We start from the raw sequence: 11594 nt of genomic DNA on the forward strand, positions 1-11594 counted from the left end.
GGTGTGACCCGCTCCTGTCGCGGTGGCTGCACGCACATCTCCGCTTCGCTCCCCGAGCGTGACGGCACCTCACTCTGCCCGGCGTGACAAGCCGCTCCTTCGCAATGCCCGGTAAGCAGGTCTGGCAGCCCGGGCCCCTTTATCCTTGTCAGCACCCAGCACCTTCCCAGCTGTGCCGTGCCATGACCCTGCACAGTGAAATACCACTCTTCATGCAGGTGGTAATTTGGCCTGTGCTTAACACAAGCTGAAATACAGCCAACGACAAAGCATTTCAACTTTTCCCCCCCACAGGGAAAAAGCAGAACATTGCACTGTTGTATACATGTCCCTTTTCTGACTAGTTCTAAGATTAGGTATCTGGAAAAAATATTACAATGGACCATTTTATGTTAACATTCATAACATGGACATCGTCTAGTATATAGTATAATATACTGTATTAATATTTTGCTTCTCCCACCACATCCTTCTCGCTTGTACTGTGCTTCTTCAATAAAGATTTTATTCTGCTTTTATTTTCTGCTTTTTCAATAGAGATTAAATAACCCTGAAGCTGCCTGTTTTGACAGACCCTAGAGCTTGTTCACACCCTGAATAACCACATGCCGTTATCAGACATGCCCCATTAATCTGTGTTTGTTTCTTAAACCAAAACTGTAATCACTGATGAGTCAGATGGATTTTCCATGGTTCAGTTTTCACAGACACGGTGTTCAACAGATTGATCGGTAAGGGGAATCACAAGAACAATCCCACTGAAGACCTTATGTAAGTCTCTGACCCTGTTCCTCTTTTGACAGTTCACTTTCTTTTCTCAGGCTCCTCAAATTGTTTGGCCACTTCCTAGGTTAGGATGAAGGCTGACAAATAATTCCTTTGTATGTTGACTGTTCCTGCAGTAAGGGCTGGGTAACTTTCTGCATCAGAGTGTAGCCTCAGTTTAAGTACAAAAGAACTTAAATGTTTCCACCCAGCTGCTTTACTTGAGCAAAACCATTAAGTGACTGCATCTTCTAAATGGTAACTACGTGGAAACTCCCGTGTTGCAAATGTGTGAGGCGATTCAACACTACAGTACTCTCTAAACTGAACTGAAGACCACCATAGCTGACTGTAGATTATTTAGAATAATTAGAGAAGTTGGCATGATGTTGTCATGCCTTCTCATAAGCTTTGCTGGACCACCAACAGATAAGGAACTGTTGTACCGTTCTTTGAAGTCTCATTTGAACACCACTATATGCTACAGTCAAATTCTTTTGGCAAGTATTAATGCCATGAAGATTGCAATCTACTGACTAGCTCACATGGGCTAATAATAGAAACACAGCAATGCCAGGGAGAAAAGAAATTGTTAGTGATGGCAATTTCCAATAGAGACTGGGGAATTATCTAAAAAAACTCCATTCACTGAATGATGACAATCCCACTTAAGAGGGAAGAGGTTATACTTATCTTCTCACACTACCCCTTTTCCTTACTCAAATCTCGGTTGTTAACTAAGCATGTCTGAAATGTCGATCACTAAAACCACTGTAGGCTCTGAACTTGAGTGCCTACAGGCCATGTTCTGCAGTGACAGTTTTATGATGACTAGACTTAAAATAGCAGGGTTTATGAGATACTGGAGATACTGTCCTAGGGATCTCAGGTTTTTAAAAACAAATTCTAGACTCCTCTGGGACATTGTTTTTTTAACAATAGAAAACCAGTTCTGTGTTCAAGATTCATAGGATATTGACAGAGTCAAACTCTCTATTTTTATGTTTTTAAACAGTTCATAACTTTATGTTGAACTCAAAATGTTGCTCATATAAAGCAAATGTAACTCTTACACAATAAACAGAAGGCTGCAGGCAGGAATACCAAGTAAACGGGCTATTAATACACTATTCATGTCTCTCCAATTGAATAGTCAAAAGAAAGACCATTTAAAGAATAAAGTTCCCTAGCTTTTTCAAGCTGATCTGTGAAGATATCATTGTAGCAGTTAACGAAGTGGTAGGTTATTAATCTCACAGTTGCAGTAATGTCATCCTTTGTCTATGGTTTGAGGAAAAACAATCGTTTAGCTGGAGGCATTAATCCCCAGGACTAGCCACCACCCACTGTACTCAGTGAATGTATTTGGTGCCATTGTATATTCAGTATAAATGTTTGCAGATTAATACCCAGTTCTCATTACTGTTAGCATAACCTTCAAGTTATGCTTGTAGTGAGAACTGTTAATTCCAACTGCTGTTTGAAGGACAACCTCTGTCTTAGGTAGAGACGTGGAGTTTCAGAGAGCTTACTAAGTATGGGCTTTTCATACAAGTTAAATTACTAAAAACAAAGTCCTGCCTGTTCTGAAAAAGCAGAAATATCCCGTGGCATTTTTCATAACAGTCAGGAGTTGTCCTGGATGGCTTTGGGAAAATCTCCATGCCTCCACCCACACGGTAGGATAGTGCTGGTGGTTGCTCTCCACTGTTCAAGAGGGTGCCAGAAATGTGGAATACAAATAGTTTGGGATAAAAGATGATGTAGAAATGTAATAGACGGTAATATTTTCAAACAGGTATGCCCATTATTGCCTGTGGTGAAAGCTGTTAGAAGTGCTAAATAGACCACAGGAGTCTTACGATATTTTTCACTATTGTAAAGGTCTCTTTACATGGTCCTTTTTTAAAAACTTATTTATATGTAACAGTGTATTAGTGGCATTTCATGATTTAAAGATGTAAGCTGAATGGTCTCTTAATGTACTTTTGTACACAGAAAATCATACTGTATCACACAGCAGTTTTGAATAATTCTGTGCAATGTAGGCGTGAAATAGAATATGGAATAGAAGGGTGTTTTCCTTGTTACATTAATTTTATGATTCATAATTAAAGTATCTTAGAAAGCTGAGTTGTTTTATTTTCCAGTATATCAGATATGATAAGAATATTTTTTTTTTACCCTTAGAGTATGAACATAAATGAAGGAATTTTTATATGACTCTTGCTTTTGTTGAAATGAAAACTAAATCTGGATGTAATTTTTTTCTACAGAGCAGGCAATCAGCTTACATCGCATCCTGTTGAACGGTTGCCTTTTCTGTGTTTGCATTCCAGCATGTGGGTGAGGTTTGGGGAAGCACGCTCCCACATGCATATAGCCACTGACAGCGTAGCTGTAGGCATAAGCTCAAGTTTTTGTACCCACGCAAACTGTGTCCTTAATTTAAGAACACTATACACATCTATAAATACACCAGAGGAATAGTAAGCATTTTGTTAACACCTTTTTTTTCTTAGGAACTCAGAGGCCATCTCTAAATAATAAAATGTTAGGGCCATAAAGAAGTTAAGTTACACTTATTTCTATTTCTCATGTTAAATAACCTCGATGCCTGGAGATTAGGCAGTTTGCTAAAATCACAGCTAGTTAACAGCACAACTGGAATAGCCCTACTTTATATCACAATTAGCACTACTTTACATCAGAATTTGTTGTATTCTCTGGACTCAGCATCAGATGATCATAAGGAAAACTAGACAACAATAAAAAAGGCATCTGCCTGGGTGGATCCCATTTTTTTAAGTACATGGAAAATTATAAAACTGGTTTTAAAATCAGTCAGCTCAAAATTTGCAACAGAGATTTACCAAGTAGGGCACTGAGAGATGGATTTGATAAGCATCTGAGCACAAAGACATCCTATGGTTTTAGATCCAGTTTATGGTAGGGCTACTGATTTATTAAAATTAGAATATAATAATATATAATTCATATAATTTGATATAAAATGTTATGACATAATAATAAATGGTAAGACAAAATAAAATATAACATTCTACAATACATTCTATTATATATCATATTGTACAATATATAAGTATACAATACATTAATGTAATATATGTTATATAACCTAGGATCAATCCAATCGTATCATATTATAGACTAGAATAGAATAGATCATTTGGAAGGGACCTACAACAATCATCTAGTCCAACTGCCTGACCAGTTGGACTAGTTGATTGTTGAAGTACTCTTACACAAAGAAAAAGTAGAAAACAGTTCAAGTTAGGCCTGTGTTATCTATGTTACCCAAAGCAATACTAAAATTACCCTACAGCTGGTTTTGTACTGGTGTACTGCTTTGCAGTGGAGTCCAGTTACAGTAACAAAAGCATCACAGACTCTGCTAACCTAAACAGGTTTACACAGGTAGTACCATTTAGTCTTTGTGTTTAATATTATATTTTTATAATTTATATGTAGGTCGTATCTATGCTGGCCATCTACACAAAGACAGGTTTCACCCTGAGAAAGAGACAGTTCATGTTATTCTACATTGTAAGCAATGCAGTTACCTGTTTAATGCTTTGGCCTGACAGATGAATTAAAAAGAAGACTGCAGAAAGTTACCTCATGCACTGTCAGATACGGAAATAAGCAGTTTTTGCCTTTTATAGAGGTTTTTCCCAATAGCCGTTAATACATATAATAGTAAATGCAGGGTCAGATCCAAAAATATTTTCTTTTTTCATTAATTCTGTCCCAAATATATTTTGCACCTAATGTGTACATTATAGGCATTTATTTTCTTAGAGATACATTGTCCTTTTGGGTCATATTTAAGATTAGCATGATAGTCTGATGCATTCCCATTGCTACCATTATGTTTTTACTCAGTGTTTTATTTTTGCCTTTCGATCATCAAGATGAATGAAGGCTTTACCATATTACCTGTCATGATTTGTAAGTTATTTTGCTTGTTGAACAGTATTTTTGGGAATGCATTAAATAACAATTTGTGAGGTATTCATAGGGAATAACTTTGCACTTGAGTAATAATAGAAAGCTTCAGATTATGTGGAGGAATGAATGATTTAAGATAAAGAATCACATATGCCCTGAAGTATCCTGTTGCAATGTGAATTATTTTTTAAAACATCTTTGTCTAATGCTTTCAAATCACGTTAACTACAATAGTTGCAATGAAGGATAGATAAGAATGAATTTAAATGTTAATCTTACCTAGGGTTTAGAAGACACTAGAAGTTCACTAAATTGCTATCATGTACAAAATTTACAAATCATGAATGTTCTTAAATAACTAGGAAAGTATGCTATGGAAAAATCCTCAACACTGAAGTCTGTAAAGCCTAAACACTAAAAATTACTTATAAAAAAACCCACCTTTGCAAAAAAATACATTCATAACATTGGCCAAGTATTTAATAATGCATTAGCTTATGTCTTACTGTATCAAAAAATAACACTGCAAGAAACATACTATCAATTTTCGATTAGAAAAATACACTTAGATCCAAAAGAGATTTGGGAATTTTTTCAACAGAGATATAGAAAATGAAGCAATAGCAAAAGCTGTCAATAGAGGAGTTATCTTAGGTCCTGAAAGCTATATTGCTATGGTTGTACTCTATCACAAAAGCAAGATCTACTACTTCAGGAGAAGCTTTATGCTGCACAAATGTCTATCTCTTTACTTTAGCTAACTCACTCATAACTAGCTTGGGTAACTCTACAGAACTCACGCTTACTGAGCATCCTCTGAGGCACTACATACATTTAGGTGGAATCTAATGCCATAGGTTAAGATGCTTTTGAAGCATGGAGAGGGAATTAAATACTTAACTCGCATGTTATGAAATGTGTGCTCTGATTAGGCAACTGAAAAATGGGGAGGAGAGAGGGAAGAGGCGCTCCTACTCTGGAACACTAACAAGGGAAGAGATGCCGCTCTGTGTGTGGCACTTATTGAAGGTTCATTAGGGACCTACAGCTGGAAGGGGCCCCCCAGTAGAGCTCCAAAGGGAAGCTCTATAAACAGACATATAAACAGATAAACAGACATTTATCTTGTCTGTTTTAAACACAAGATGGTACTGAGATGTTTGGCACAGACAGATCCAAGCTAATTCTGGTCGCACATGTGTACAGTGAATTCTAGGGATTTGAAGAAATCTATCTCTCAAAAAAAGGGCTCATCTCACCTGTAAGTAGTGGCAGTTTCAAGAATACCACACTGCACCAAGTTCCATTTAAGTCACACTGTAGGCACATATGCTGCTTCATAGATCCAGAAATTATTAGTGCTCTAAGCCTTTAGAAAGCTGCATTTTTTTCCCCAATAAACGTTTGAATAAAAGTAAAGAACAGACACTTTTATAAAGGTCTTAGGGTCCCTGGCTGAGCTTACCAACTGTGATAATTTCCACAACCTTTTCAAACACATTTTCCAAGTACATCACTTACCACTATGATTCTAAGCAGCAAGAATGAATATGGACGGGAGCTCAAGGCTGTGTATAACAGCTGAATGTGGCTTTATGTCTAGTATTTGCCTCATCAAGGGGAGATGAAACATTGGTTGCCAAAATTCTTTGAGGTCTTCAGCTAAAAATTATTACTGATCTGAGTTTTAGAGTTTGCATAAATAATTTCAAGTAATTTCAAAGCCCAGCTTTGACTCTGGTGTGGTTTTTTTTTTTTTTTCTGCAGTTTGCCAGTATCTCCTTACAGAAATTACCTCTTTAGTGAGCATCTACGTGTAGTCAACACAGCTTGTGCAGACATGTCAAAGACAGTTTGAAACTAGCAGCTGCTTGAAGCTCAGCATGGGCTAACAACTCATTTTCAGAGCCAGGTTTCCTGGAGAATGTAGAAGCTTTCTTCTTTATGTGTTTGGCTATGCTTAGCAGCAGCACACAGGACAGGATAGCTCAAGGGCAGTACAAGTATATTCTCTGGTATGTATGCACAAGTATATATGCCACTGTATCTGCCCTGTAAACAAAAAATGGTAATTAAGCAGCAAAGTAGTCTTACACATAACAATAAGCCCTGAGAAAGAGCTAAGACTGAGAAAGCTGTCTAGCCTTTGTATGTGTCATATAACTTGTATGCATACCTATTTGCTATTGATTTACCAAACTGCAGTGTATATATTCAGCACCTTGAAACACTTCTAATTTAAGCAGTTCAGCTTTAGCTAAGTTTAATTTTACTTAAGAAATGTATAGAGCACTTTCTAGCACTAGTTTTCCCATTTTCTAAATTGAGGGATTGTGTCCATACACCATGGAAGCAGTCTTCCTGGCATCAGAGCTGCTATTATTTCATTTTTCTTCCCTCCAGACTGCTATGCTAAATTCACTGCTTGCTATCCACTGAGTATGGCACAGCTTGGAAAGTTTCATTAATATCTGGACACAGTCAAGAGGGGAAAAAAAAAAAAAGGCTTAACAATCTTGTTTGGTTTTGTTCTGTTTACTATGGCATAAAACCAAATATAATGATGCTTAGAATTCTCACATGCTAATTACTATGTATACATGCAGCAGTTTACATTGCTTTTTACTACACATTAACATCTATTAATTCATTCTACTTAAGTACTGTGGACTAATCAGAGACAAAGGCTGCATGAAATTGTCCAGGTATTGTCATTAAAGTACAAAAATAAACAAGTTAGGCTAGAACTTTAAATGCTCCATATGAAACCCACAAACAGAAATGCTCTTAGCTCAACCAGTTTGACTTGGGCATTAGACCAGATTTAGGAGACTGTGCAATGTTTTATGTATAGCAGCACAGTCACACAATTAAAAGATGTGAAGATTCAACTTTTAAGTAGCTCATTAAAGGTATTTTTAACCTTTTATTTGAAAATGAACCCCCAGCTAAATACAGCAAAAAGATTTTGAATGCATCAATCAGTCCCACTCCATTACTAATGTGTAGTTCCAGTGTCCCACATTTATGGCAGGAGATGTGAAATTGCTATCGTCATGCTACACTGGAGCCATAGGCCACTCAGCTGCTCTAACAGCACTACAGCTATTTCTGAATCTGTGGAATGGTGCCAACGTTCTTCCCAGAATTAAAGGTTAGAAAATGAAAAGAGCACCAGTTTTATCTCCCCTATCTCTTCCTGGAGAAGACTGGGCAAGTTAATGGAAAAGAAATCCATCAAGACTTATTAAATACAAAGCGCCATCTCTGGCTCAGGAAGTTCCTGAACCACAAATTGCTTGATGATAGGAATGTTTGTGGAAGTATACATGTTTCCCCTTCATTTATAGTGTTCCCTCAACATCCATTTTTGAACATCGTCTGAGACAGGATACCAGGCTAGATAAGACATTCGGCCTGACATAGAAAGGCCATTCCTATGTTCTCATGTTCTTTAAATATATTTGGAGGTCTGACTTTAAAACAGAAAGGCCTAATTTTTTTAATAAAGCTGAAGGAGTGCTATAGATGTCTGTGGTCTCTTTGAACCTACTGTGATTATTATTTCAAGATTTTGCCTTCAGTCTTAATTTTCACACTGTAATGCACCACGCCTTTGAAGCATTAGGCATTCAAAGAGCTGGTAAAGACAGTGTGGCGTTAGAAGGTAAATTACAGCTCTGCTGAATGCCTTGCTTGGGTATTGACTTTAGAAGCTCTGTGTAAAGTGGGGACGCTGAATGGCCTTATTGACAGCTCTGAGGCCAGTGTGTGTGAAAGTGACAGCACTGGGACAAGGAGATGTTTTATCTTTAATGCTTATTGACCTGGTTGAACCTTAGAAGTCAGCCCATTATAGCCAGATACAACTTCTTGGGCTTCATTCCAGGATAAGATTCACAAATATAAACATGTATATGCTAATTAAATGCATCAGAGTCTATTTAGGCCAAACAGTTAAAGAGAAAAGATTCAGTGTTGAGTTGCTCAGATGCAGAAGCAGGAAAAAGTAAGGGGAAATAAAGACTCACCCCACATGCTCTGTACTCTTTTTTTAATACTTATGAAACTGCATTTGAGAAATAAGCATCTGTAGACTCTGCTCAACATGGTACCAATTTGGATCGAGTCACACACTTTTCAAGTAAACTGACTCTTGTCTCCTGATTTTACAGACAGAACCCTGCTGCATAACCCGTTTTAAGTGATTCAAGATGCATCTTAGAAAATCATTGGCCCAAGGGCAGAAGTTTTTTACAACATTTAAAGTGAATGATAAAGAACAGGGAGATAAAGCTGCGCTGTGGCTCAGGAGATAGATTCCTGGGAGGGCAGAAGGAAATTCTTTTAAAACATAGACTGTAATCATCACTCTTAAAAGGAAACATGATGTTTTTCAGCATAAAATATGAAGACTGAGAGAACCAAGAGGTAAATATGTTCAGCAAGGCCAGACTACATAGTTAAGGAACATCAAGGTACAGGAACAGATTCATGGCACAAGTAAAAATAGTATTCTTGGGCTGGACAGATGGTTAACCTTGTATACTGAGGCTTTAATCCCCGAGTCACTCTGTCCTCTCTAGATCAGACTGGTGACTAGGCTAGTAGAACTGTATAACTATTTGTCATAGTTTCTAGCAAATAAACTATTTTATGTTTTTAACTTTTTCAAGCCATCTTATTTCCACTCCACATGCCACTGATGAAAAAAATGCAGAGTGCATAAAGAAGAGTGCAGTACAAATTTCACCATTATTTCATCCTCACTCAAGAGTGGGAGAGTTTAACGCTGGAACTGTTCAAGGTCTGCGCTCCAATAGATTTGATCAACTGTCTTAAGACTGAGTCAGGAAATCAGATTTGTTACTGTCTTAATGTACGAAAACAACAGAAGCAAAGTGATGTAGCTTCATCAAGCAGCTATGATTCCTATGTAAACATAGTGAATCTGAATTTAGGTCTTTCAAACTGAAATGGCAGAGACAGCTAAATTTCTAATTATTCTAGACTATCGCAGTTTTTGGTTGGAATTACTGAATATAAAATGAAATTATTTTTTGGCTATGTATTTCTAACAGATTTTTAATCCTTATCATGATAAAAATTATATGTTACAGAATAAATTTGTAGCTGACAACAAGTAAACTCTAGATCATAAAGATTTAAACCACTGATAGTCACCCTCAATAGCCATATGACACTTACGAGGTGCAAATCAAACTAAACATATGTTCTGTTCAAAGCAAAGCAAACAATAAAAGTGAATCTGTTGCATTCTAAGAGTCAAGGAGTCACAGCAACATGTATTGTTTCTCCAGTAAAATATAATGGAAGTTTCAAAGAGAACCTATTCTACTGATTCCCCAGTGCAGAAGTGTCAGACACCATGGATGAACTCCAACCTACCAGCTTCAAGGCCAAGATCCTTTGAAACACTTAGCGGTGCAAATGTACCTGAAGTTTCAAAGTTCAAGCATAGGTGTTTTCAAGGTTTTCCTTCTTCCTACCATTCATGCTAAGAAGTCTAATTTTTCAAAGGTCACAGATACCTAAGTCCCCGTTTCTCTTTAAATTAGTTCACAAAAGCAGGTAAAAGAAAGGACTTAGAGAGGGATCACTTAGCTGGGAAACAATAAGGAAGGGGAACCATCTTAAACTGTTCTGAATGTATGTGGAAACTTTTTCTTTCTTTTTCCTAATAATAAAGTTTATTGTGGACAACACGTACCTTGCTTTATACATGACATAATACTATCTTGTATACTTTTTCTTTTTTTAAGACTTCTAGTCCTGATGCTACTTACAGCATTTTTTTTCATGCATAGGTTATGACTGAGACTTTAATCAGAAGTCTGTTCACCTGCATAAAGCAGACAGCTGGAAACTGCTCTCCTGTCTTCTGAGTGAATTTGTACCAGGATTTCCATCTGTGCTATATATGTGCCCAGAGGGGTACCAATAACAATCAGTGATCATTGCAAAGATCAGCCCTAACTGACAGCTTTTTCAATGTCATTTTTGAACACGTTCCACAGTTTTCTCTAAATTTGGAGAAAGATTTGAACTATGGTGATGAAGGAGAAAAAAAGCCAGGAGACAGATTTCAGATCAACAATTTTGTAATATATTGTGGTTTTATCCTTACACATGTAGATTTTTTGTAGTTTTAACTGTGTCTCTCTTAACTCCAAATTAAATCACGAGACATATCCTGCCAGTTACTTCTGTGAAAGAATCCTAGACATCTGGGGCCTATGATAAGAAAGGAAGCACTCTGCAATCTTCAGCAAAATAGAAAATGGGGGAGATAGCGAGGGCAGTGTTCAGAATTTATTATCGCAGTCACTGTGAAGAGAATCTTCCCCTAAGAGCTGTAGCAATTACATGTAGCTAACTGTTACAAATAGGAATCTAAGTCACATACAGTTCCTTAAAAAAAAAAAAAGACTAAAGCTTTCTCTGATGATGGTGCAACTCAAGTATCATCCAGGTAAAAATCAGGAGTACAGCACAGAAAAGGTATTAAAGTTCAGTATATGACAGAGCAATCTGTAATGTGCTTAAGTTGTGACAACTTTAACCTGATGCTGGGAAGAAGGAAGTGAAATCATAATTCTTAAATCCTTCCACATAACACATCTTACTCCTGGTGTTTATCCAGCAAACCTGCCTTTCCAGAGATCTCTCCAGGTTGCACCAGATACCAATGAGTATCAAACATGCAGAATGCCATAGCAGGCAGCAATCTGATTAGAACTGTAGCATTTCATTTGCAAATAGCCTACCTCAGTTACAGATTAACAGAAAGGATTTAATTTATTGAAGGAGAAAATTAGTAGCTGGCAAAAGCAAGG

This window comes from Eurypyga helias, unplaced genomic scaffold (genome assembly GCF_000690775.1).
Source record: "Eurypyga helias isolate BGI_N326 unplaced genomic scaffold, ASM69077v1 scaffold6835, whole genome shotgun sequence".
In the NCBI taxonomy this organism is placed as follows: Eukaryota; Metazoa; Chordata; class Aves; order Eurypygiformes; family Eurypygidae; genus Eurypyga; species Eurypyga helias.